At 45.9% G+C, this 27,865-nt stretch overlaps 1 protein-coding gene and 1 long non-coding RNA gene across 11 annotated transcripts in view; both read left to right on the forward strand.

Annotated features, from left to right (window-relative positions):
- lekr1 (Leucine-, glutamate- and lysine-rich protein 1) overlaps positions 1–27,865 on the forward strand; it is a 424,197-nt gene that overhangs the window by 68,565 nt on the left and 327,767 nt on the right. The window lies entirely within an intron of this gene.
- LOC139265938 (uncharacterized) lies at positions 282–27,864 on the forward strand. The gene is made up of 3 exons (XR_011593660.1): positions 282–473; positions 5,998–6,078; positions 26,574–27,864. It is a non-coding gene; the product is annotated as an uncharacterized lncRNA (long non-coding RNA).

A 27,865-nucleotide genomic window follows, 5' to 3' on the forward strand; every position in this document is an offset into this window, starting at 1 on the left:
TGTCGCAGCTTCCATTGCAGCACAGGCGGAAGCAACCCAACATCTGAGTGCTGCAGTGGAAACTCGAGGTGGATTTACGAGTCTGGAACGGGGCGTGCACAGTCTCGCAGCAGTCCAGCAATCTGTCTCCCAACAGATGGCTAGGAATGCTGAGGCTCCGCCCTAGGGGAGTGCCAGTGGCTCGTGAAGCAAGAACCTGCATTCCTTTCTCAGTATGACAGCATTACTACTTATGCCAGTACTCTTGCTGCTGCCTGTCATCCAGCCAGCCCAGACTGCTACCACCCATGCCGAGGTGGTGCATTCTACAGCCAAGCCTTCTAGGTCCAGGGCTGCTCGAGGTCGTCCTGCAACTCCATCTGCTATCTCCACCACAAAGTCAGTAGCCTTCCACCGTCCATGTTGCAACCACTGGGGAAGCACTTCATAGGAGCACCAGAGTAGGAAAAGGAACATGAAAGGAATTCATAAGGGTGATTAGTTTACGTTTTGATTTTGATAAATTTATAAATAATGTTTGGAATGTTTGTTTTGTGGTGGCTCTCATTTCAGCTTTGTGCCCAGGAGGATGCTGTGATGTTCCGTGACAGAGGGTTGTTAAGATGGGGAAGTGGTGAGCACGGCATGCTGGGGTTTCATTCATTGGAACCGGAGTCTGATGAAGCACTCACAGACAGCCCATCTGGAATAGGGATCTGCTGCCTGCCTCCTCCCTTCCTTCCCCTCCTATTGCACCTCCTCTTCCTCATCCTCCTCCTTTTCCTGCTGAGGTGGTCCCGGAACCCATGGTGGCAAGGGCTGCGCCTTCATGATGGCCAAATTGTGGAGTATGCAGCAGACCACCACGAAATGAGACACCCGCTCCAGCGTGTACTGGAGGGCTTCTCTCAAGCGATCAAGGAACCATTGCTTGAGCACCCTGAGGACTGCTCGATGAAGGTCCTCCTGGCAGCATGGTTCTCATGCTGGCCTTGAGCGATGGGGTTGTGGAGGGGAGTCATCAGCCAGGTGCAAAGCGGATAGCCCTTGAATCCAAGCAGCCACCCTTGGGTTTAATGTGGCTGGAAAATTGCTGGCGCACTGGACTGGTGCAGGATGAAGGCATCATGACTGCTGCCAGAATACTGGGCATCACCATCATGATGCGCTCAGCATGGTTGCACACCGAGGAGATCAAGTGAGTGGTAGCCTTTGTGGTTGGTATACATCTCAGGATTGATATGCGGTGCCCTCAAAGCCACATGTGTGCAGTCGATGGCGTCTTGCACCGTAGGGAAGCCTGATATCCTGGCAGAGCCACATGGGGGGTTCTCCTGCTTCTCTCTGTTCATAGCTAAGACAATGAAGTCCCTTCTCCTGGAGTACAGAGCCTCTGTGACTTCCCGGATGCAGCGATGGGAATGATCTGGTGACAAAATAATTCAGTCACAGTGACCTTGAAGGTCACTGGCAGCGCTATCGTCGTCCTGCTCTGAGGGTGCTCGCCTGGTTGCAGGAGGTGGCAGAGTTCTGTGACTACCTCCTTGGTGCCTCCGAGTACATTGCTCCGGGCTTAAGTACAGATAGGAAAAGTGCTCTCAGAAGATGCAGGGTGGGTAAGACCTCCTGCTGAGAGCCCACCTGCTCCTCCTCATCCTTCCTTTGTGAGCATCTTGTCCACTTCATTGCCTCCACTCCATACTCGGGCGCAAGGGGTCTGCAAGTAGAGTCCCCATGACTGGAAGCAAGTGGTGTGAGCAGAACCCTTTAAATGAGAAGCAAGGCATTCTCCACTTGCAGCAACACTCCCTGTCACCTCACCAATTTTAAATAACTAGAAACCTCCAAACAGTTGCACAACTTACACAGCCAGTAGAAATGAAAAAGCAAATCAGCTACAAGTTGTTGATGATCCCTTTCAATAGTGCTGGTGGGGGTTCCTTCCTGCTGCTGAATGCATGTTCAGCTGATCGTGATTAGGAGAGGGCGTCCAAAATGGCAGGTTGTGCATCAAATCAACGTTGCACGCTCATTAATGTCACAATCTGCCTCATTTCCATTTCTGCAATGAGAACGGCAGCACTACTCCCCTGCCAGAAATGGCCGCCGCTGCGGGACCTGCCGGAAGTTGGCGGAAGCGAGGCCTCCATTTTTAAAATGGCACAATGGTGTCAAAATTTTCATTATGTGAACTGAGAGGGACATGGGAGGGACATGAGACCACACCTTGAGTATTGTGTGCAGTTTTGGTCTCCTAATCTGAGGAAGGATGTGCTTGCTCTTGAGGGAGTGCAGCGAAGGTTCACCAGTCTGATTCCCGGGATGGCAGGACTGACATGTGAGGAAAGACTGGATCGGCTAGGCTTATACTCATTGGAATTTAGAAGAATGAGAGGGGATCTCATAGAAACGTATAAAATTCTGCCGGGACTGGACAGGTTAGATGCAGGAAGAATGTTGCCAATGTTGGGGAAATCCAGAACCAGGGGACACAGTCTAAGGATAAGGGGTAAGCCATATAGGACTGAGATAAGGAGAAACTTTTTCACCCAGAGAGTTGTGAACCTGCGGAATTCTCTGCCACAGAAAGTTGTTGAGTCCAGTTTGTTGGACATATTCAGAAGGGAGTTAGATATGACCCTTATGGCTAAAGGGATTAGGGGGTATGGAGAGAAGGCTGGGGTGGGGTTGAATGATCAGCCATGATCATATTGAATGGTGGTGCAGGCTCGAAGGGCCGAATGGCCTGCTCCTGCACCTATTTTCTATGTTTCTATGTTTCTAAACCAGCCTTATCAGCCGGCGCAAATGGGTCCAGTTTCACGGCGAGAGGGTATAGAATTAGTTGAAAGAGGAGAAGGAAGATTTTGAGGTGGGATGTAAGCTGGGAGAAGCAAGGGCTCTACTTCTGATCATAGCTCATTGACAACGGTCCACCAGCAGCAGCAGATGAGAGCTCAATTTATATAAATCAGTGAGCAACATGCAATAATTGCTCTATTAGCTGTTCTTTGGTGGCATCACTCTTGGTTAGTCTCAGGTCTGGTGTACGATTCGGCTGTTTAGCTGTCTAACTAGTCTGTGTCTATGAAGTCAATGGGGGGAAAATTGCGGTCTGAGGCTCCGAACTGAAAAAAATCTACGAAAATACCTTGTAGTCCCATAGGAACGTAGGATTCCGGTCGGAGGCCTTCATTCGTTGTGCAGCACACGGGAACTTGTCTTCTACGTACGGACGCATATGCTGGAATCATACGGGCCTGGATCACCAATCCCTATTCAGTATTCTCATTGATAAGAGCGGGAACTACGTTGGGGTCCCATTACTATCAATGAGAATACCCCAAAACAAGAAACAAAGCACAATAAATAAAAAAAATCTCACATATTTAGAATTAATTCAAATTAAATGCCATTAAATGTTTTAGAAACATTTTTTTTATTGAAAATTTAAAAAAAATTTTTTAATAAGGTTAAAAATAAACTTACCTTAATGGACAGGGTTTTTAATATAAAAATGAGTGATTAAGTTTAATTTTGTTATGTTTTAAAACTCTTAGGCTGGCAAAAGTAAGCTATAGCCTGCTTTTCCCAGGCCTAAGAGTTTGAAGGACATTCACTGGGCAAGAGTTGGGCAAATAGCCCAATCTCTGCCCCGCGGATGTCCTTACTGCGGGGATGTGTAGGATCTGTCTAAAAAAATTTTGACAGATCATAAAAGCCGGTTCTTGGCGCATGCATATCGCGCGCCGAGAACTGGCTTTTGCGAGGCCTCGCTGTGTGTGTGCGCACTTCGTATGCACCCGGCGAGGCCACAATTTCCGGCCCATTGTTTTAGAAAGGGAAATTCTGGTAATTTATAACTTTTTAATTGCAGAAGTTAATCAAAGGATAGTTGTAACTGTAAATTTCAGGTTTCAGATCAGTTACTTTAAAAAAAAAGTTTTGTAGCAAAGTATGGTGTCTGATGTCATATTTTATTTATGATTTGTGAGGGTTTATAGCAATTTGTAGTACAATCATTATTTTTGTATTTAACTCTTAATTTTATAATTGCATATTTTATAATAATTGGGGCCCAAAATTCACCACCATTTAGCTCCATTTTTTTTTGAGCTAACAGTTTTTTTTGGAGATAACTTAATTTTGTAAGTTTCGCCAATGTTCTAACGCCGTCCTTAACAGATAACGGCTGATTTTTTTATGACGTCACTTGGGGTCAAACCCACCCATAACGCTATTTTTGCGAGTTTTACCAATAAGGATTTAAAAAAAAACAGCGCTGGAGACCTTATCAGGGTTAGGCATTACAGACACCATCTTGTTTATCGGAGCTGAGTTATAGGTTTTGGAGGGAGGGAACATGACTTATATTATATCCAAACTAATTAAAAATGTTTGTTTTTGCGAAGGGCAAAGAAAAACTTTATTTATTGCAGTAAATTGCGAGTTGAAGTTCCACCACCGAATCGCTGCTCACTGGGCTCGAGGCACACAGGGTCGGAGTGCTGGACGGCAGGATCGCTCCCTCGGCCGGACACAGGAGCTCGGCGCTGGGCTACGAAAGAAGCCCGGGGGGGGGGAGCGGGGGGAGATGGAAGCCAAGCCGGGGAAAGGGGAGGCAGTGGGTGTTGCGTATAGAAGAACTCCACGAGGCTGAGTACTATGAGCTAAACTTAGTGTGACCTTAGTCTTTATTACAACTCCAGAGTGCCTAAACAACATGGCAGCCAACCTTTTATACTGGCCCTGCATGTGTGTATAGGTGACCATTAGGACTCCAACAGTCGCGCCCTCTGGTGGCATGTATTACATAGTTACATACATAACAATGGGGGGCCATTCAGCCAGGGATAGGGAAGGCAATGGGGGGCCATTTGGCATGGGATAGGGGCGACTGCAGTGGGGGGCCTTTTGGCCAGGGATAGGGACTCCACCAACAGAAGCGAAGGTCTTTCTGTGTGTGCCAAATTCAAAAAGAAAAATGGTGAAACTTCGGATATGTTTTGGCCTCTACTTCGGTTTAAAAAATCGTCCGTTAATCTTAAATAGCGCCAAAAAAATGCAATGTGGAATTTTGGGCCCAAGATTTGATCTTCTGATGCATGCATGATAAAATATTAGAATAATTCATTTAATTGATATTGGTATAAGTTCAAAGATTTTGATCATGCTTATCTATTATGTCCTGTAGATTTGATTGGCCCATGCTAACCGGTTGTTCATTAACACAATTATCCAGGACCAATCCCTGTACTCTGGGCCCAATTATCACTTCAGAAAAACCCCTGCATCCTTCCAACCTCCCTGATCCCTCTACGACCGGGCTCTCAGTTCCTCCGAACAAAAATTTGGCCACGCCACCCCCTCTCATAAATGCAATAAGAATGCGCATGTTCCAAAATGCGCATCTATCAGAGATTGGGAGGCCAAGAGTCTGCCTCTAGATCCCCATGTCAGTGAAAAGATAAGGAAAGAATGTGAGAAATACAGGAAAAGAGGGAGAGGCATACCAAGAGAAAGTGTGACTTAAGTGCCAAAAGTAAAGAGAGAAATACACAGAGAGAGAAGGATAGGAACTGTGTGAGAAATATAGCAAGAGAGAGATGAAAGAGACAAAGGAAGAGATTGTGAGAAAAAGAGTTGTAGGCAAAGAGTTACAGCAAAAGAAAGTGTTGAAGGCATACATAGGGAGAGAGAAACATGGAAACAGAAAGAGTGGACCTGAGAGAGCAAGACAAAAAGAATTGGAGAATGGGACACAAGTAGAAAGACAGTTACAGGAGGCACCAATTTTTTTATGTAGCATTGCTCGCAGGCAAAAATAAAAAATGGTTTGACATAAGAAAGTAACAATGCTGTCTTTGTCATGAGACTACTGGGGCTTGTATCTTTCTAGATGTAATTTAATGTTTATTTCGGGATTGTTGCTGTACTATCCAACAGGCTTTGCGACATCAAGTCATGAATGATTTGTAACTTTTTACAACTTGTATTGATATTTTTGTCTCTTGCCAGCCCTACATATATCTGCCACTGACTCCATCAATCTTCTTGCTGTTCTGTTCGACCCACACTGAGCATTCAATGCCATATCAGGTGGGTTGCTGAGACCACCTTCTTCCATCTTCAAAATGTTTCCTATTTATGCCACTGTATGAACATAGGAATTGCTAGACAAAAAAGACCAAGGTCCATCTAATTTGCCTTCTACCATTCTGGTAGTCTAGGGTGACCACATTTTCTAATCTGAATCCAGGGACGCACAGGATAAGAGCACAGCAAAGTAGCCAGGATGGAAAAGTAGATGTGCATCGTGGTGAGGCAAACAATTTTAGCAGCCTATATTTGCACATATACACTACAAATGCAGAACAAATGTGCATATAATTACCCTGGATGTGATATCACACTTAGACACCTTACCCCTCCTCCCCCACCCCCAGTGGCTGAGGTCACACCTGACTCCTCAGGCCCCAGTGACTTAGGTCACACCTGACTCCTCCCACCACCCCCCCCCCCCCAACCGGGTGACTGAGGTCACAACTGATCCCTCACCCCCCCAGTGACTGAGGTCACACCTGACCCGTCGCCCACAGTGGCTGAGGTCACACATGACCCCAATTCCCCCCAGTGACTGGGATCACACCTGACTCGCCCGCTTTCCCCCCGACGGAGGTCATACCTGACTCCTCACCCCGCCCCCCCCCCCCCAGTGACTGAGGTCACACCTGACTCCTCATCGCCCCCCCCCCCCCCCTCCGCTGACTGAGGTCACACCTGACCCCGATTCTTGCAGTGACTGACATCACACCTGACCCTGATTCCCACCAATGACTGAAGTCACACCTGACACCAACCCCTCCCCCCATACACAATGTCTAGGATTATTAATGTCCTCACCAACCAGTTCTCCTTAAAAAATGTTGCACAGATGAGCAAAGCTATCCCGTCTCCTTTTTTGCTTGATGTTGCTCTATTTTCTTCTGTTCATGAGCCTTTTTATTGTAGTGACAATGGAAAACCCCACTGGATTCGATGACCGTCTCAGGTGGGAAGTTTATCTCTAGTTCCAGATTTGGATGTTGAAAGGAGTAGCTGTGGGATGAGACTGGTGGATAGTGGATTAGGTCACAGCACTCAGCTGTCAGTTTCTAACACTCAAGCTCTGGGGGTCAACACAAGGATCAGAAACTAACCATGAAGACTCGTTGGTGCTGCTCGGGCCGATTGTGCCTCCTGTACTAATTGGATGGGTGGCAGACCCTCAGGGTGGCCAGGCCTCATTAGCACGCAGCGGCCAGCTATGAGGGTCAATTTGGCACTTGGAGACAACTTGTTGGTTGGTGAAAGGGGCCAGTGAAATTGGTCGAGTGTCCGATCCTGGGGTGTGAGATCGACAATTTGAGGGGAGGGCAGGGGGAGCCATAGAGACGCAAACTGACAGCTCAAGTCAAGTGGGGTACACTTCGGGGACAAGTTTTGTGAACCAGGGACTCCTCCGAGGACATTGTTTACCTGGGGACATAGTATCTCATCTGGGGACTATCCCTGAAAAACGGGGACTGTCACTCTATGGCAGTGATAATGGAGTTGTTGACTTATCATGGCTATCAATCTCTATCAATTTGTCTGCAACAGTCCCAGAAATAACATAAGGAAAACCCCAGTTATTTTGCACGAGAAACAATATAGTAGTTGTAACTTGTTTATTGTTTATTCTTATTGTATTCATATATTTAAAGTTGGTTAACATTTCTACAAATTTAATCAGAATCCAAGGGCCCAAGTTTCAACACGATAAAAAACGGGTGCCCCTCCGAGCTGGGCGCCCGTTTTTCGCGCCTAAAACGGCGCCGAAAAAAAAACTCGCGATTCTGGAGCGCCCTGCAGCTCCTTGTCTGCCTGGCGCGGCGCCCAGGGGGCGGAGCCTACACTCGCGCCGATTTTGTAAGTGGGAGGGGGCGGGTACCATTTAAATTAGTTTTTTTCCTGTCGGCAACGCTGCGCGTACGCGTTGGAGCGTTCGCGCACACGCAGTGTGAAAAAAACATTGGCACTCGGCCATTTTTGTAGTTCTTTGTCGCTGTTTAATTTTTGAACATTTTTTTAATAAAAGCACATTGCCATCAGCACATCAGCACTGAGGCTTCTCACTGTCTCCTCCCCCCTCCCCCCCCCCCCGTGGGAAGAACAGGTGCCTCCCCCCCCCCCCCGCGGGAAGAACGGGCGCCTCCTCCCCCCCAGCGGGAAGAACGGGCGCCTCCTCCCCCCCCGCGGGAAAGAACGGGCGCCTCCTCTCCCCCCCCCCCCCCGCGCGGGAAGAACGGGCGCCTCCCCCCCCCCCACGGGAAAGAATGGGCGCCTCCTCTCCCCACCCCCCTCCCCCGCGGGAAGAACGGGTGCCCCCCCCCCCCCCCCCGCGGGAAAGAACGGGCGCCTCCTACCCCCCCCCCCCGGCGAGAAGAACGGGCGTCTCCTCCCCCCCCTGCAGGAAAGAACGGGCGTCTCCTCTCCCCCCCACCTGCCCACCGCGGGAAGAACGGGTGCCTCCCCCCCCCGTGGGAAAGAACAGGCGCCTCCTCTTCCCCCCCCCCCCCCCCGGTGGGAAGAACGGGCGCCTCCCCCCCCCCCCCCCAGCGGGAAATAACGGGTGCCTCCTCCCCCCCCCGCGGGAAGAACGGGCGCCCTTTCCCCCCCCCGCGGGAAAGAACGAGCGCCTCAGGTTGACTGCAGCATTCTCTGTGCCTGAAGCACTTTCACACAGGTAGGAAGATGGTTTGTTTAATCTTTTCTTTGCTTATAAATGTTTATTCAAGTTGGATTTATTTGTATAATATTTGTAGAAGTATAAATAAGGATTTATTGTAGAATTTAATGACTTCCCTTCCCCCCCCCCCCCCACCTCGTTCTGGACGCCTAATTTGTAACCTGCGCCTGATTTTTTAATGTGTAGAACAGGTTTTTTCAGTTCTACAAAAATCTTCACTTGCTCCATTCTAACTTAGTTTGGAGTATGTTTTCACTGTGGAAACTTTCAAATCAGGCGTCAGTGGCCGGACACGCCCCCTTTTGAAGAAAAAATTCTGTTCCAAAGTAGAACTGTTCTACCTGACTAGAACTGCAGAAAAAAAAATGTGGAGAATTGCGATTTCTAAGATAGTCCGTTCTCCACCAGTTGCTCCTAAAAATCAGGCGCAAATCATGTGGAAACTTGGGCCCCAAGTGAGGGAAAATAGTTTTTTGACCAGTAATAACAAGGTCTGTTTCATTTCTCTCCTCTACTTATTTCTCAGCCCTAGTTCCTGTTCTGGTCCCATCCCCATTTTTTTAAACAGTTCCAGTTACTCCTCTTCTTCCTGGCCCCATGCCTGTTGCTGCTCTCACCCCTTTCTACTTCTCTCAGGCCTGACTTTGGATCATCTTCACATTCCTTGCTACTCCCGATCCTGCTCTCATCCTTTCCTGCTGACTTTTACCATTCCCAACCCCAGATCCTGCTTCCATCCCTTGCAGATATTTTCTAGTCTAAGCTATATCTTTTCTGCTCTTTTTTCTCCCTTGTCCTTCCTTGTGTTTTGGTTCTGTACATCTACATGTTAGCTGTTCCTAAAATAGATGAAAATTTGTTATACAATTGATTTTTAAAGACATTTTTGCTCATGCTATTTTTACTATGGGTCATTAGCAATGAACAATACACCTTTTGAAGGCTGGAAGGGAAAACAAATTTTCAAATAGACTGTTTTGTGCACACTTTAATCTGCTTTAAATGCAGCCATGTAGAATAGGGTGGGGCAAAAGCAGAATCATAACCCAGAATTAATGTTATTTGGAGAGTTTAAAAATGGATGTTACAAGGCTTGTCCATTTTATATTGTGTCTTCGGACATTTACTCTAATGCACACTTTGTTATAACATTAAAAATGTTTGGTTCCCAATGTTCATTTCCTAATGAGAATGGACTGTACACTGTCAATTTGCCGAATGTGACCATTTTTTTCTTTCTATTTTGGCAGTGATTATTTTTCTGACTCAATGGCATATTAGAACTAAGGGCAAATCCAGTGTGTAGTTACAATGTTCTCAATTTAAAACAGGAGTTCCATTTTGTAAGGTTATTAAATCAGTACATTTTGATCACGCACGTCACCAGTGACTTTTCTGTATGAGGTCTTAGTTCTTCTAATTGGTTGATCAGATGAAAGATACGAAGTTCTAGAAAATCCACAAGCATTTTGACATTTAAAACAGTGAGGTTCAAATCTTGGCAGCTTGTTGAGCAACATTTTTTAAATAGATAAAGGAGACAAATAACATTCAAAGGTTGTATTATAACTAGAATATTGATCAATGTGGGAACTGTTACTTGTGCCAAAACCACGATTTTCTTTGTTTTCAGTCGCAACCTCTGTGCTGGTTGATAATGTATAACTCAACACATTGAGATTTAATAACCCTGATATTTCCTGGATTTCCTGCTACTTGGGCTGGAGATCATGAGGGGGGTGAGTGGGCACAACGTGCTTTGGAGGTTTGGGAATGATCGCAGGGGGGTGGGTGAGACCGGGGGCAGGGCGGGGGGGTGGCGTCGGTGATCACGAGGGGGATGGGTGCCATCACGTGGAGAGGGAAACAGTTTTGCTTGGGGGGTTGGAGGAAGCACCCCTTCTCCTCCTGGCTCAAAAGCAGTGATGGAAAAGCACTTGCCTGTTCCATGCAGCAGTTCTCGCCTCTCTTTAGCTGCTGTGTTTTTGGGGTTAAAATTACCCCCAAGAACTCTAGTGTATTTTACAGTAGTCATTGCTAGGCTATCCCAGAGGTCCTGTATCTTGCTGTGTGGCAAATGCTCTCATCGTTTTAATGAGAGCGACCATAATAGGTGAGTTCTTAATCAATCTATAACAAACTTATTTGAACCAATTTTGCGAGGCTCTGCTCCAATTGTAGAGCTGCAAGATGAAAATGAGGATTGCAGAATTGGCTTGATTCACTCTGTTCACAGTCTTATGCGAAATTTTTTTAAAAAAATTCTTGGAGGCCGGACTGCTGTCCAGTGTAAGCCTCATTACCTGCTCAAATACCATACAAATGCATGGTGATAGGTTCCATGCCAAATCATGTTTTGGGAGAGGCCTCCTTTCTTACCGTGCTTGCTGATATAAAACATGAATGTGACTATCTGAATGGCCTGGCATTTAAGAGATTGCTTATTAAAGGTATGAAGTACTTTACAGAATTGGTTTGAGAGCTTGAATTTTTTTAGCTTTTGATATTAATTTCTCTGCATTTCACTTGCAGCAGGAAGTGAATCCCTTTCGGGATTTCAGTGGTGCTCTTAGGAAGAGCAATTTTTGAAGGAACCAGAAAGACCGGAGGGAATACCTCAAGTGTTATGTACACAGATCCTCACCCAAAATTGGCAGTTACTGACTTGGGTAGTCCTTCCTCAGCATGTTAGAGGAGATCAGTCCTTGCCACGTTCACTTCACAATCAAAACTGTCACATAGCTTTGCTATCTTCTGGAAAATTATCTGCAGATAAATTCTATACAGACTCTGTGTCAGTGCTGTATTCAAGTTTAATGCTACTGGATTCTTCCAAGCCACCACCAGTGACAAATGCCAAATCAGTCACTTGCATCAAGCAAGTGACAAAGGCCTTGTTTGCAATGCACAATACATTTATCACTTTCTTTGTAGAAAGGAGGTATCAGTTCAACAATGCAAAGAACTATCCCTGTGTGGCAGGAGTCCAAAGATTGCAGAGCTTTGCAGATGGCAACCATTCAACCATCTGGCCAGCTGGTTGCTGCTGCTCTTTTGTCGCTACCATTTGCTCCTCTGCACTTATGCACACTGCCTCAACTGTGGTGTTATCCAGGATGTTTCTACAAGTGTTAGTGCTTATAGACTTCAGTGAGAGGGAGCCAGGATGCTGTGTGATGCAGCTTTGCAACTGGCTTTGATGATGAGCTGCTCTTTCAAGCTTACAGTCGCAGAAAAGGGAAAAAATATTAAAATGCTGATCTCTTAATACACATTCAAGCAGAGCATGCATTATACAATACCGAGAGTGATGTTTGTGTAGTTGTATGTAACTTGTGTGGGAGTTTCACTTGCTCAGCTGGACGAGCACCATAAGATAGCTGTGTAACGCCTCCCTTAGCACTCCGCCCCACAGCTGATGAATTTTGCTGATTGAGGCGCAAACTTTACCGCCCCGCCGCCATTATCGCCCTGAAATGAGCAAAGCTGAAAATCCAGCCCTACCTTTCGGTACTTTTACTTTGCTACATTCCTTAAAGTATAGTGTCTTCTCCTGCTTCATTTCCGTGGTCCTGCAGGTACAGATCACTAAGTCTGACCAAAACCTCCTGAATGATGTGGTGCATGGCTATATTCTGGGGATGGTGCCGTGGAATACTAAATGGGATAACCCTCCTCATGCTGCAACATTAGCCATCAAACAGGCAGTTGAGTGCTGCACTGCTGTCATGTGCCCACATACTGGGCTTGAGTGTTCCTATCGAGGCGGGAGAGATGCGGGCTACGTCCTAGGTGGGCTGCGACCCCGCTCCTGGCTCCATGTCAGCTCCCCCCACAACCTTCCCTAGATTGGGTGTGTAAAGCCCGCCCTGCGATGTTCCCGGCCATTTTAAAAAGAAGCAAGTCTGATGACGTGTCATCAGCCGGTATCATTAAAAGGACCATCACCACATACATTTGGACAGTTGTGCTGTCAGAACATAAGAACATAAGAAATAAGAGCAAGATTATGCCATTTGGCCCCTCGAATATGCTCCGCCATTCAATGAGCTCATGGCTGATCTTCTACCTCAACTCCACTTGTCTCACTAACCCTATATCCCTTGATTCCCTTAATATTCAAATATTATCGATTTCTTTCTTGAATGTACTCAACGACTGAGCTTCCACTGCCCTCTGGGGTAGAAAATTCCAAAGATTCACAAACCTCTGAGTGAAGAAATGTCTCCTCATCTCAGTCCTAAATGGCTGACCCCTTATTCTGAGACTGTGACCCATGGTTCTAGACTCCCCAGCCAGAGGAAACATCCTTCCTGCAGTCAATGAGGTGAGTCATGATCTCATTGAATGGCAGAGCAGGCTCGAGGGGCTGAATGGCCTACTCCTGCTCCTAATTCTTATGTTCTTTAACTTCTCTTGTTAGCCACGGTTGGACCACTTTTCCTGTAGGGTTTTTATGCCTTAAAGTAATGTATGTTGTAAATTATGTATTCTTTAAATGCTAGCCATTGCTTGTCAACCGTCACACCTTTTAATTTAATGTCCCAATCTAGCTTAGCCAACTCTCCCCTCAGATCTACGTAGTTTTGTTTGTTTAGATTTAAGGCCCTATTTTCGGATTTAACTGAATAATTTTCAAACTTAATGTAAAATTCTATCACATTATGGTCATGCTTCCCTAAGGGTCCCCTTACTACAAGGTTATTAATTAACCCCCTTCATCATTGCACAATACTATATCTAAAATAACCTATTCTCTAGTTGGTTTGTCAACATACTGATCTAGAAAACTATCTTGTATACATTCCATGAATTCGTCCTCCACACTATTACTGCAAATTTGGTTTGCCCAGTCTATATGTAGATTAAAGCTCCCCATGATTATTGTATAACCCTTGTTACATGCACTTCTAATTTCCTGATTATACTGTGCCCTACATTACTACTGTTTGGGAGCCTATAAACAACTCCCACCAGTGTTTTCTGCCCCTTGCAATATTTATTCAAACGATTATTTTTACTTTTAATTTTTAGTTTTAATCAGTTAATTAAGTTTAAGTTATTAATTTAATAAAGTTATAGTAGCTAATGTACTTCAAGTTCTGAATTTAATCCACTTGGATGCAACGGTTGCCAACGAACTGAAAGTGTTCTGCATGTGCATGCTTCAGGTCCGACATGGGAGCGGGATCATTAAAAAATACATTTTAAATGCTGGGAGTGAACGGGATCTGAGAAAAACTGCCGGGAGGGTGTGGGTTCTGAGGAAAAGTGCCGGGAGGGAACGGGATCCTTGAAAAATGCCGGGAGGGAGTGGGCTTGAGAAATAAAAATGCTCCCAGTTCCAGATTAATGCGCAGTACGCTTCTACGCAGCTTCCGGTCGTTGGCAGCAGTCACTCCGAATCCACTTAGAATTATAGGGCCTGACTTTGGTGGACCGCCCAATTCTCGGCTGTCTCGCGGTGGTCAGTCAATCTTCACCCCCCCGTACCGTTGGGGCGGTGTGCTGGCAACATTGGTCCGGGCGGTCCTGAGTGGTGCGTCAGTGGAGTGCGACGGACTGGCTTAGCAGAGAAATCTGCGGATTGAATTCCATTTTCCACTGTTCTGCCCACCCAACCAGTTGAATGATATTTTCCTTCAGTCTACAGCTTTCTTCATTATCAACCACACAATCGATTTTAGTATCATCTGCAAACTTCTTAATCATACCCCTTATATTCAAGTCTAGATCATTGATGTGTACCACAAAAAGCAAAGGACCGAGTACTGAGCCCTGCAGAACCCCACTGAAAACAGCCTGGTAGTCACAAAAACACCCATCAACCATTACCCTCTGCTTCCTACCTTTGAGTCAATTTTAGAGCCAACTTGTCACTTTGCCCTGGATCCCATGAGCTTTTACTTTCGTGACTAGTCTGCCATGTGGGACCTTATCAAAAGCCTTGCTAAAATCCATATACACTACATCAAACGCACTATCCTCAACGACCTTCCTTGTTACCTCCTCAAAAAATTCAATCACGTTAGTCAGACATGACCTTCCCTTCACAAATCCGTGCTGACTATCCTTGATCAATCCGAGTCTTTCTAAACGAAGATTTATCCTGTCTTTCAGAAACTTTTCCAATAATTTTTCTACCACCAAGGTTAGGCTGATTGGCTTGTAATTACTTGGTCTATCCCTTTCTCCCTTCTTAAACAAAGGTACCACATTAGCGGTCCTCCAGTCCTATCGCACTACACCTGAAGCCAGAGAGGATTGGAAAATGATGGTCAGAGCCTCTGCTATTTCCTCTTTTGCTTTGCTTAACAGCCTGGGATACATTTCTTCCGGGCCTGGGGACGTATCCACTTTCAAAGCTGCTAATCCCTTTAATACCTCCTCCCTCTCTATGTTTATTTAATCTAATATTTCACACTCCTCCTCCCTGATAGCAGTGTCTACATTGCCCTCTCTTTTGTGAAAACAGACGCAAAGTATTCATTGAGAACCATACCCACATCTCCCGCCTCCACACGCAGATTACCCTCATGGTCTCTAATAGGCCCTACACTTTCTTTAATTATCCTCTTGCTCTTAATATATTTATAAAACATCTTTGGGTTTTCCTTCATTTTACTTGCCAAGAATTTTTCATGCTCTCTCTTTGCTTTCCTAATATCCTTTTTAATTTAACCACTGCACTTTCTATACTCCTCCAGAGATTCTGCAGTATTTAGCCCTCGGTATCTGTTACAAGCCTCCCTTTTTTCCTTTATCCTACCCTGTATGTCCCTAGACATCCAGAGGGCTCTAGATTTGTTAGCCCTACCCTTTTTCTTTAAGGGTACATATTTGGTCTGAACCCTCCGGATCTCCTCCTTGAATGCCTCCCACTACTCTGACACTGATTTACCTTCAAGTAGCTGTTTCCAGTCCACTATGGCCAAATCACATCTCCGCTTAGCAAAATTAGCTTTTTCCCAATTTAGAACTTTGATTCCTGGTCTATCCTTGTCCTTTTCCATAACTACCTTTAAATCTAAATGAATTATGGTCACTAGCACCGAAATGCTCTCCCACTGATACCCCTTCCACCTGCCCAGCTTCATTCCCTAAAACTAAATCCAGAACTGCTCCCTTCCTTTTTGGGCTTACATAGAAACATAGAAAATAGCTGCAGGAGTAGGCCATTCAGCCCTTCGAGCCTGCACCACCATTCAATAAGATCATGGCTGATCATTCACCTCAGTACCCCTTTCCTGCTTTCTCTCCATATCCCTTGATCCCTTTAGCCACAAGGGCCACATCTAACTCCCTCTTGAATATATCTAACGAGCTGGCATCAACAACTCTCTACGGTAGAGAATTCCACAGGTTCACTACTCTGAGTGAAGAAGTTTCTCCTCATCTCGGTCCTAAATGGCTTACCCCTTATCCTTCGACTGTGATCCCTGGTTCTGGACTTCCCCAACATCGGGAACATTCTTCCTGCATCTAACCTGTCCAGTCCCGTCAGAATTTTATATGTTTCTATGAGATCCCCTCTCATTCTTCTAAACTCCAGTGAATACAAGTCCAGTTGATCCAGTCTCTCCTCATATGTCAGTCCTGCCATCCCGGGAATCAGTCTGGTGAACCTTCGCTGCACTCCCACAATAGCAAGAACGTCCTTCCTCAGATTAGGAGACCAAAACTGAACACAATATTCCAGGTGAGGCCACACCAAGATCTTGTACAACTGCAGTAAGACCTCCCTGCTCCTATACTCAAATCCCCTAGCTATGAAGGCCAACATACCATTTGCCGCCTTCACCGCCTGCTGTACCTGCATGCCAACTTTCAATGACTGATGTACCATGACACCCAGGTCTCGTTGCACCTCCTTTTCCTAATCTGCTGCCACACAGATAATATTCTGCCTTTGTGTTTTTGCCACCAAAGTGGATAACCTCACATTTATCCACATTATACTGCATCTGCCATGCATTTGCCCACTCACCTAACCTGTCCAAGTCACCCTGCAACCTCTTAGCATCCTCCTCACAGCTCACACCGCCACCCAGCTTAGTGTCATCTGCAAACTTGGAGATATTACATTCAATTCTTTCATTTAAATCATTGATGTATATTGTAAGTAGCTGAGGTCCCACTGGCTAAAAAAGTTCTCCTGAGTGCATTTTAGGAATTTTGCAACCTCTACACTAACCTCCACACTAATGTTATCCCAGTTAATATTAGGGTAGTTGAAATCCCCTACTATTACTGCCCTATAGTTTTTGCACTTCTCAGAAATTTTCCTACATATTTGCTCTTTTATCTTTTCCTCACTGTTTGGGGGTCTATAGTACACTCCCACCAGTGTGATCGACCCTTTTTTTATTTTTCAGTTTGACCCATATGGCCTCGTTTGATGATCCCTCTAACATATCATCCCTCCTCACAGCTGTAATAGTTTCTTTAATCAATACCGCGACCCCCCCCCTCGCTTTTTACCCCTCCCTAACTCACCTGAAAATCCTGAAACCAGGAATGTTGAGCTGCCATACCTGCCCCTCTTTTAGCCATATTTCTGTAATAGCTATGATATCATACTCCCAAGTGTCTATCTGTGCTCTCAGCTCATCTGCCTTATTCGCTATAATCCTTGCATTGAAGTATATACCATTTAGTACAGCCAAACCACCTTGTTGACTACTTTCTAGCTCTTCTTTCCTCTGTCCTTCAAATTCACTTTCTATATTTTTACTTTCCAATTCCAGCTGTACTTCCCTCAATACTGAATCTATTCTCAGGTTCCCATTCCCCTGCCAAGCTTGGTTAAACCCGCCCCCCCCACCAGCACTAGCAACCCCTCCGCGAGGATATTGGTCCCAGCTCTGTTGAGGTGCAACCCTTCCGGCTTGTACAGGTCCCATCTCCCCCAGAAGTGGTCCCAATGCCTCAGGAATCTAAAGCCGTCCATAAGAACATAAGAAATAGGAGCAGGAGTAGGCCATTTGGCCCCTCGAGCCTGCTCCGCCATTCAATAAGATCATGACTAATCTGATCCTGGCCTGAACTCCACATCCCCGCCCGCTCCCCGTAACTCTTTACTCCCTTATCATTCAAAAATATGCATATCTCCACCTTAAATATATAATGACCCAGCCTCCACAGCTCCCTGGGGTAGAGAATTCCAAAGATTCATGACCCTCTGAGAGAAGAAATTCCTCCTCATTTCTGTTTTAAATGGGTGATCCCTTAATCTGAAACTATGTCCCCTAGTTCTAGATTCCAACATCCTCTTTGCATCTCCCTGTCAAGCTCCCTCAGAAAGTTATATGTTTCAATAAGATCACCTCTCATTCTTTTAAACGCCAAGGAGTACAGGCCCAACCTGCTCAACTTTTCTTCACATGAGAACCCATTCATCTCAGAAATCAATCTCGTGAACCTTCTCTGAACTGCCTCCAATGCAAGTATATCCTTCCTTAAATAAGGAGATCAAAACTGTACGCAATAATCCAGGAGTGGTCTTGCCAACGCCCTGTACAGTTGGTGCAGGATTTTCCTACTTTTATACTCCATCCCCTTTGCATTAAAGGCCAGCATTCCATTTGCCTTCCTGATTACTTGCTGTATCTGCATGCTAGCTTTTTGCGTTTCATGCACAAGAACCCCCAAATCCCTCTGTACATCCCTCTGGCATTTTGTAATCGCTCCCCATTTAAATAATTATTTGCTTTTTAATTTTTCTTACCAAAGTGGATAACCTCACATTTTCCCACATTATAGTCCACCTGCCAATTTTTTCCCACTCATTGTAGATTCTTTGTGTCATCCTCACAACTTGCTTCCCCACCTATCTTTGTTTCATTAGCAAATTTGGCTAAGTTACTCTTGGTCTCTTCATCCATGTCATTAATATAAATTGTAAATAGTTGAGGCCCCAGCGCTGATCCCTGTGGTACACCACTCGTTACAGTTTGCCAACCTGAAACTGACCCATTTATCCTGACTCCTGCATCATCTCTCCAGTCACGCATTCATCTGTTCTACCCTCCTATTTCTGTACTCACTAGCTCGTGGCACCGGGAGTAATCCGGAGATTACTGCCTTTGAGGTCCTGCTTTTTAATCTCCGAGCTCCCTAAACTCTGCCTGTAGGACCTCATCCCTCTTTCTACCTATGTCATTGGTACCGATATGGACCATGACCTCTGGCTGTTCATCCCCCAGAATGTCTTGCAGCCGTTCGATGAAATCCTTGACCCTTGCACCAGGGAGGTAACATACCATCCTGGAGCCACATCTGCAGCTGCAGAAATGCCTGTCTGCTCCCCTGACTATTGAATCCCCTACCACTATAGCTCTTCCATTCTTCTTCCTCCCCCTGTGCAACTGAGCCACCTGGGGTGCAGTGGACTTGGCTCTGGTTGCACACCCCAGAGGCACCATCGCCCTCACCAGCACTCAGAAAGGAATATCGGTTGGACAGCGAAATGGACTCTGGGGACTCCTGCACTACCTGCCTGCACCTCCTCTTCTGTCTGGCGGTCAACCACTCCCTCTCTGGCTGCACACTCTTTAGCTGTGGGGTGACCACCTCTAGAAACGTGCTATCCATGAAATTCTCAGCCTCGCGGATGCACCGCAGTGACTCCAGCCACTGCTCAAGCACCGAAACCCGGAGCTTGAGTTGCGGTAGCTGGAGACACCTCCTGCACACATGGTCTTCCAGGCTGCACGAAGCGTCCAGGACATCCCACATCCCACAGAATGTGCACTCCATGGGACTGAGCTGTCCTGCCTTGCTTCTAGTTGTACTCTGAACTATCGAGCAGAAATAAACTCGAAAATTTAGCAAAACACATCCAGCAGATACTCAGCAATCAGCTGATTTAATTAACAAGGTTTTTAAATTTAGAAATATCACTTATCTATGTTTACTTTTGAAATTGTGGCTACTAACTTACACCAATGCCCAAGGTTTTTTTTTAAAAAAAAAGAGAAATAGAGAAATACTCACCAACCAACCAGCCAGCCAAACACTTACCTGCTTGGCTGTGAAGTGACACTTTGAATCTTTTACATTTTACTTCTACAGGTCCATGTGGCGCTGCTAAAGATCGCTGCTAAAGATTGCTTCTCCCGATCTCTGGCTCTCCCGCTCTTGGCGCTGCCTTTTGTCGCCCTGCTCTAGTCAGGTCTCGCGATGCTTGGTCGTTCCTCCCGATCTCCAGGAGGAGCAACCAAGCCTAGAAAACAAAAGAACTGTAATACTTGCCAACTAATCACCTATCTGCTGTCCTGTGATTTCACTCCTGGATCATCCCTCAAACCCCCTCTAAACCTCCTACCAATTACTTTAAATCTATGTCCCCTGGTTGTTGACCCCTCCGTGAAGAGAAATAGATCCTTCCTATTCACTCTTATCTGGGCCCCTTCAAATACATCTTTCTGACTTGCTATTGGCTGAAAAACATGGTCAAAACTGAAGTCGTGTCGCACCTCCTTTCCGATCGCGGCCAACATGAGACTCTTCCATTTTACTCAAGGTGATCACCTTCTCGTCATTGGGAGAGAACTGAACGTGCTCAATCTCACTGCCATCTTTCTTCTCAGACTCCCCTCAGCCTTCTCTGTCTCAAAGAAAACAACCCCAGCCTATCCAAACTTCCCTCATAGCTAAAATTCTCCAGTCCAAGCAACATCCTTGTAAATCTCCTCTGCACCCTCTCTAGTGCAATCACATCTTTCCTGTAATGTGGTGATCAGAACTGCACACAGTACTCTAGCTGTGGCCTCGCTTGTGTTTTACTCTAACCAACACAGCTTGGTTGCACATTCTCTCTCCTTGGCTCTTTATTTCCCTGGCTCCGCTTTGGAATCAAAAACACCATTTCTAAATTTGCCGATGACACCAAATAGGAGTTGATAGTCAATGCTGAGGAAGACTGCAACAAATTACAGGAGAACATTAATAAACTTGCAGAATGGGCATATAATTGGTGACAAAGTTCAACACAGATAAATGTGAGGTATTACATTTTGATAGGAAGAATAAGGAGGTCACTTATTACTTGGAGGGTGTGAATCTAGGTGGGATAGAGGAACAAAGGGATCTCGGAGTACAAATCACTAAAAGTTGTGACACAGGTTAGCAAGACCATATAAAAAAAACAAGCACGAGGGTTTAATTCTAGAGGTATAGAATTGAAAAGTAGGGAATTTATGCTGAACCTGTATCGAACCTTGGTTAGACCACACTTGGAATACAGCGCACAGTTCTGGTAGCCATATTATAAAAAGCAGAATGAGCAGAAATTTTCTCCAATTGATTATTGGGAAGACCGAAGTCATTGTTTTCAGTCCCCGCCACAAGCTCCGCTTCCTAGCCACTGACTCCATTCCTTTCCCCAATTTTGGTGTCATATTTGACCCTGAAATTAACTTTGGACCACATATCCGCAGCATAACTAAGACCGCCTATTTCCATCTCCGTCACATCGCCTATCTCTGCCCTTGCCGAAGCACATCTGCTGCTGAAGCCCTCATCCATGCCTTTGTTACCTCTAGACTTGACTATTCTAATGCACTCATACATAAGAACATAAGAAATGGAACAGGATTAGGCCATACGGCCCCTCGAGCCTGCTCCGCCATTCAATAAGATCATGGCTGATCTGATGATGGACTCAGCTCCACTTCCTCGCCCGCTCCCCATAACCCCTTATCACCTTATTGTTTAAGAAACTGTCTATTTCTGTCTTAAATTTATTCAATGTCCCAGTTTCCACAGCTCTCTGAGGCAGCGAATTCCACAGATTTACAACCCTCAGAGAAGAAATTTCTCCTCATCTCTGTTTTAAATGGGCGGTCCCTTATTCTAAGATTTTGCCCTCTAGTTTGAGTCTCCCCCATCAGTGGAAACATCCTTGCTGCATCCACCTTATCAAGCCCCTTCATAATCTTATATGTTTCGATAAGATCACCTCTCATTCTTCTGAATTCCAATGAGTAGAGGCCCAACCTACTCGACCTTTCCTCATAAGTTAACCCCCTCATCCCCGGAATCAACCTAGTGAACCTTCTCTGAACTGCCTCCAAAGCAAGTATATCCTTTCGTAAATATGGAAACCAAAACTGCACGCAGTATTCCAGGTGTGGCCTCACCAATACCTTATAAAGCTGTAGTAAGACTTCCCTGCTTTTATACTCCATCCTCTTTGCAATAAAGGCCAAGATACCATTGGCCTTCTTGATCACCTGCTGTACCTGCATACTATCCTTTTGTGTTTCATGCACAAGTATCCCCAAGTTCGGCTGTACTGTGGCACTTTGCAATCTTTCTCCATTTAAATAATAACTTGCTCTTTGATTTTTTTTCTGCCAAAATGCATGACCTCACACTTTCCAACATTATACTCCCATCTGCCAAATCTTTGCCCACTCACTTAGCTTGTCTATGTCCTTTTGCAGATATTTTTGTGGGAGCACTCCTGGCTGGTCTCCCACATTCTACCCTACATAAACTAGAGATGATCCAAACCTCAGCTGCCTGTGTCCTAACTCACACCAAGTCCTGCTCACCTGTCAACCCTGTGCTTGCTGATTTATATTGACTCCCTGTTAAGCAATGCCTCGATTTCAAAATTCTCATCCTTGTTTTCAAATCCCTCCATGGCCTCGCGACTCCCTATCTCTGTAATCTCCACAACGCCCCACCCCCGAGATATCTGAGCTGCTCTAATTCTGCCCTCTTGAGCATCCTGATTATAATCGCTTAATCATTGGTGGCTGTGCCTTCTGTTGCCATGGCCCTAAGCTCTGGCATTCCCTGGCTAAACCTCTACATCTCGCTACCTGTCTTTCCTCCTTCAAGACACTCCTAAAAGCTACCTCTTTGATCAAGCTTTTGGTCATCTGCCCTAATTTTTAATGTGTCTTGGTGTCCAATTTTTTTGTCTTATGTGAAGCACCTTGGAATATTTTACTATATTAAAGGCGCTATATAAATACAAGTTGTTTTTGAGAGCCTTCCTGGTCCTCCGCCCTCTGTGAGCATCATCTCATCTTCTTCCCTGACTCTGCTCCCTCTCCCGAAGATACTTAAGCACGAGGGGGACTGCAAATTGAGCCCCCATGACTGTCAGTAAGTGTTGTGAGTAGAAGCCTTTAAATAAGAATGAAGGCGTTCTCCACTTGCACCAACACTTTCTGTCACCTTCGGAACGTGAAACAAGTTTAGAAAGCTACAAGAGTTGTAGAAAGTTACACCGATCCAGTCAAACCAATAAACCATATCATCTGCAAGTTGTTGATGATGAACTCTTTAAATAGCGCTGCTGGAGGCTCCTTCCAGCTTGTGAACATTTGGTCAGCTCGTCGTAATTAACACAGGCCAGTGAGTGGGAGCGGCAAACGCGAAAATGGAAGATCAGGCGTCAAGTGAGTGTTGCAAAAGGATTCACAAGGATGATGCCAGACTGAGAGGTTATAACTATCAGGAAAGACTGACCAGGCTGCGGTTCCTTTCTCGAGAAAAGAGAAGGCTGAGAGTGACCTGATAGAGGTCTTTAATATTATGAAAGGGTTTGATAGGGTAGACATAGAGAAAATGTTTCTACTTGTTCGGGTATCCAAAATTAGAGGTCATAAATATAAAATAGTTTCTAATAAATCCAATAGGGAATTCAGGAGAAACTTCTTTACCCAAAGCGTGGTAAGAATGTGGAACATGCTAGCACAAGGAGTAGTTGAGGCAAATAGCATAAATGCTTTGAAGGGAAGCTAGATAAGTACATGAGGGAGAACGGAATAGAAGAGTATGCTGATAGATGAAAAGGGGTGGAAGAAGGCTCATATGGAGCATAAATGCCAGCATGGACCAGTTGGGCCGAATGGCCTATTTCTGTGCCGTAGACTTGTTGTAATACAGGAAATCCCTTCTTTTTGGTATCTTAACTATAATTCATATTTTCATATTTAAGATTGGTATTTGTGTAATTTGAAACTTTTTCAGCCACCGAAGAAATTAAGAAAATATGGAACGACAAAAGGCAATTTGGCCTATCAAACTTGCCCGTCCTATAAACTGTGTACAATTTGCCTTACCATCAACTCTGCCGGATCTATTTAATCTCCTGAGGGGAGAGTTCTGCTTAAATACACCTTGCCTACTAAAGATAATCTGACAGCTCCAGAATATCTATCCATCCTCACAGTCTGCACTATTCAATCCTGGCTGCCTGCTTTCCACAGATGATGCCCTTTCCCTTCGCGCCCTTCTCAATCCTCGTCCTCCCTTCCAGTCTCTTTCCCCGATCTGAGCAGTGCATAGTATCCTGTGGGACATTCAGTCATCTTGGTCTATGCTTATTGATAACCTTCAAAGCCATTACCAACTAGATTTAGTTCTTTTTTGGAAGGGCTCTCAAAAAGCTTTTAGTGCACTTTCAAGAATCTTAGAATTTAACACTTTACCTGTGCAACATACAGTTAAACAGGGTTCTTCCTGTTTTACAGATTGTTGTATCAAATGTATATTTATTTTAATGATCCATAATTTAAAGAGGATAGAAATCAAGCCCATATTAATGGGATAATGTGTTTCTTTCTGACCGCTGTAAGGGTTCGAAGTGAAATGAGTTTGAAGGTTCTTGATCCTGTTCCTAATAGGAGTAAGGTAACTGCATTTTTAAAAAATCTGACATAATTTGACACCAAATTGGCAGTCGTATTTAGGTTATAAAGCTGGCCGGTGTAGGAAATGGAAATGTCATGCAGGTATATCATAGATTCCTGTTCTAAGCTTGGAGATTGAGGAATTTTATCATGACTATAACGGCCATACCAGGCCTATGAGTAATTGATGATACTCGGTGGAAAAGTGTTCCACTTCTTGGGCCCAAGTTTCCACATGATTTGCGCCTGATTTTTAGGAGCAACTGGTGGAGAACGGACTATCTTCGAAATCGCAATTCTCCACATTTTTTTTTCTGCAGTTCTAGTCAGTTAGAACAGTTCCACTTTGGAACAAAATTTTTTCTTCAAAAGGGGGCGTGTCCGGCCACTGATGCCTGATTTCAAAGTTTCCACAGTGAAAACGTACTCCAAACTAACTTAGAATGGAGCAAGTGAAGATTTTTGTAGAACTGAAAAAACCTGTTCTGCACATTAAAAAATCAGGCGCAGGTTACAAATTAGGCGTAGGGAACGAGGGGGGGAGCGGGGGGGGGGGGGAAGGGAAGTCATTAAATTCTACAATAAATCCTTAGCTATACTTATACAAATATTATACAAATAAATCCAACCTGAATAAAAATTTATAAGCAAAGAAAAGATTAAAAATAAACCATGTTCCTACCTGTGTGAAAGTTCTTTAGGCAGGCCTTTAGGAAGCGGTTTGCCGTCGGGACCGAAGGCTGAACGGGCCGGGCCTGAGATTTCGAGCAGGGCCCGTCCCCAGCATCAGAGGTAGGTGGCGTTGGGTCGGGTTGGGGAGAGAGGTTCGGTTCGGGTCAGGGAGGGAGGGAGGGAGGGAGATCAGGTCGGGGAGGGAGGGAGGGAGGGAGGTCAGGTCGGGGAGGGAGGGAGGGTAGTCGGGTCGGGGGAGGTCAGGTCGGATCCAGTCCGGGGGCGGGAATAGAGTCGGGTCGAGTCGGGTGGGAGCGGCAGCGGCAGACGCAGACGGGTCGAGTCGGGTCCGGTCGGGGGGGGGGGGAAGCAGGAGCGGCAGTGACAGGCGGGTCGAGTCTGGTCGGGGGGGAAGCAGGAGCGGCAGCGACAGGCGGGTCGGGTCGGGTCGGGGGGGAAGCAGGAGCGGCAGCGACAGGCGGGTCGGGTCGGGTCGGGGGGGAAGCAGGAGCGGCAGCGACAGGCGGGTCGGGTCGGGTCGGGGGGGGGGAAGCAGGAGCGGCAGCGTCAGGCGGGTCGAGTCTGGTCCGGTCGGCGGGGGGGAAGCAGGAGCGGCAGCGACAGGCGGGTCGAGTCGGGTCCGGTCGGGGGGGGGGGGAAGCAGGAGCGGCAGTGACAGGCGGGTCGAGTCTGGTCGGGGGGGAAGCAGGAGCGGCAGCGACAGGCGGGTCGGGTCGGGTCGGGGGGGAAGCAGGAGCGGCAGCGACAGGCGGGTCGGGTCGGGTCGGGGGGGAAGCAGGAGCGGCAGCGACAGGCGGGTCGGGTCGGGTCGGGGGGGGGGAAGCAGGAGCGGCAGCGTCAGGCGGGTCGAGTCTGGTCCGGTCGGCGGGGGGGAAGCAGGAGCGGCAGCGACAGGCGGGTCGAGTCTGGTCCGGTCGGGGGGGGGGAAGCAGGAGCGGCAGCGACAGGCGGGTCGAGTCTGGTCCGGTCGGGGGGGGGGGAAGCAGGAGCGGCAGCGACAGGCGGGTCGGGTCGGGTCCGGTCCGGGGGAAGGGGGGCGGCGGGGGAAAGCAGGAGGAAGTCGGCAGGAAGCAGGAGCTGGCCATGGGAGGAGCCTTATTCACGCAGCCCCAGTGAGGCCATTCAGCCAGGGCTAGGGGCTGCGTGCTTCGGGCCCCTCCCACACAGTTTCGGGCGCCTGGAGCTACTGCACTGTAGCGTGCATGTGCAGAGCTCCCGGCACTGTTTTCAGCGCAGGGATCTGGCTCCGCCCCCTACAGCTCCTGCTGCGCCGCGCCGAGGGCCAGAGGACCTGCAGGGAGGTGGAGAATACGGAGGGTTTTTTTAGGCGCACTTTGTGGCGCGAAGGAGGGGCGCCCGTTTTTTATCGTGTGGAAACTTGGGCCCCTTATGTTAATGATCACTCAATTCACATTTAAAAAATCAGCATACTATTTCCTAAAGTTGGATTAAAACCTTATCTTTTATATTTCCTCTAGGTTTTGTAAAGAGAAGATATAACAACTGTTGAGCAACAGGACAAAGTTTATTTTATAAGCAACTTTCATTACATGGAATGAAAGTTGACCATAATTAGCAAAACGTAGCGTTCTGTTATCCTTAACAATGTAGCAATCCTATTCTCCAAGTTTCATAACAGATTTGTAGATTTTGAAATTATGTAACTGTTTAAATGTCTGGTGGCACAAAACCTTGCAGCATCAACGTGTGATGTCAGGAATTATAAGGTCCCAAGATTAACCACACTCTTATGCATGAGTAGTATTGGGAGGCTTCTGGGAGGAGATTGCTTGTCCTCTTGACTACCATGAGACGCCACCTAAGAAGACTGGAAAGAAAAAAATTAGGTTAAAAAAAATGGTTAGTTCTGCTGAGCCCTATAGTTTATTCCCACCTGCAATTTGCCCTATCTAACCGACAGAATAAATGCTGTTTAACTCTATAAGATAGTAGCAAGTCTGTTAAGATGGTTCTTCCTTTAAAGCTAAGGTAACTAATCAAGTTACCTATGTGAAAATGCTGGAAAAGTCAAAAGACACCAACATTCATGCCAATAAAAGGATGTTATTGTTCTGGTTAATAATTAAATATATGAGCAGGCATTAACTACAGCAGGAGCAAATTGTGAAAATATGGATGCATCATTCCAAGTCTTGTTGAAAATATTTCCTTTACATTAATATCTAAGAGTTCCAATGGAAGCAGTGTCATTGTTTACTGGTTCTCTATGGCATAGTACAAAGGGGTCCTACCACGATGATTTTCTACATGGTACATTATTAATCTTAGGCTAATGGGAGGGGGATTAAAAATAAAAACTCATAGCAAGCTAATTTGTGCTCCTGTCATGCACCTTCTGGTAGTAGGCTTTAGAGCAGCAATAACAGAGGCCCATGTCACCTGTCATTATTCGGAGAATGATGAATGTCACTGCCAGTCTAAAAAGACCAAACAAAGAGGAGAAAATATAAAAGAACAGTTTTTTGAGAATATGATACTCGAAGAAATGATGCTAGGAAACAAAAATTAAGGAAAGTACAAGGAACAAAATGGACTGATAAATTGTGCAGAATGTGATGCTACTTTTGAGAACAGGACTTCATGAGGCTGACAAGATAATGAATCTTCACTGTCATCTTAGTGCACTCTGTATGTTTTCCTAACAACTAGGTTTTAATTAAATCATCATCTTGAAAAAATGGGTTTGCCATTAGAAATGTGTTCTACAAAAAGAACTATTTGTACTTATGTTTTAAATATTTTGTCAAAT

The sequence above is a fragment of the Pristiophorus japonicus genome, chromosome 6, assembly GCF_044704955.1.
Source record: "Pristiophorus japonicus isolate sPriJap1 chromosome 6, sPriJap1.hap1, whole genome shotgun sequence".
Classification (NCBI taxonomy): domain Eukaryota; kingdom Metazoa; phylum Chordata; class Chondrichthyes; family Pristiophoridae; genus Pristiophorus; species Pristiophorus japonicus.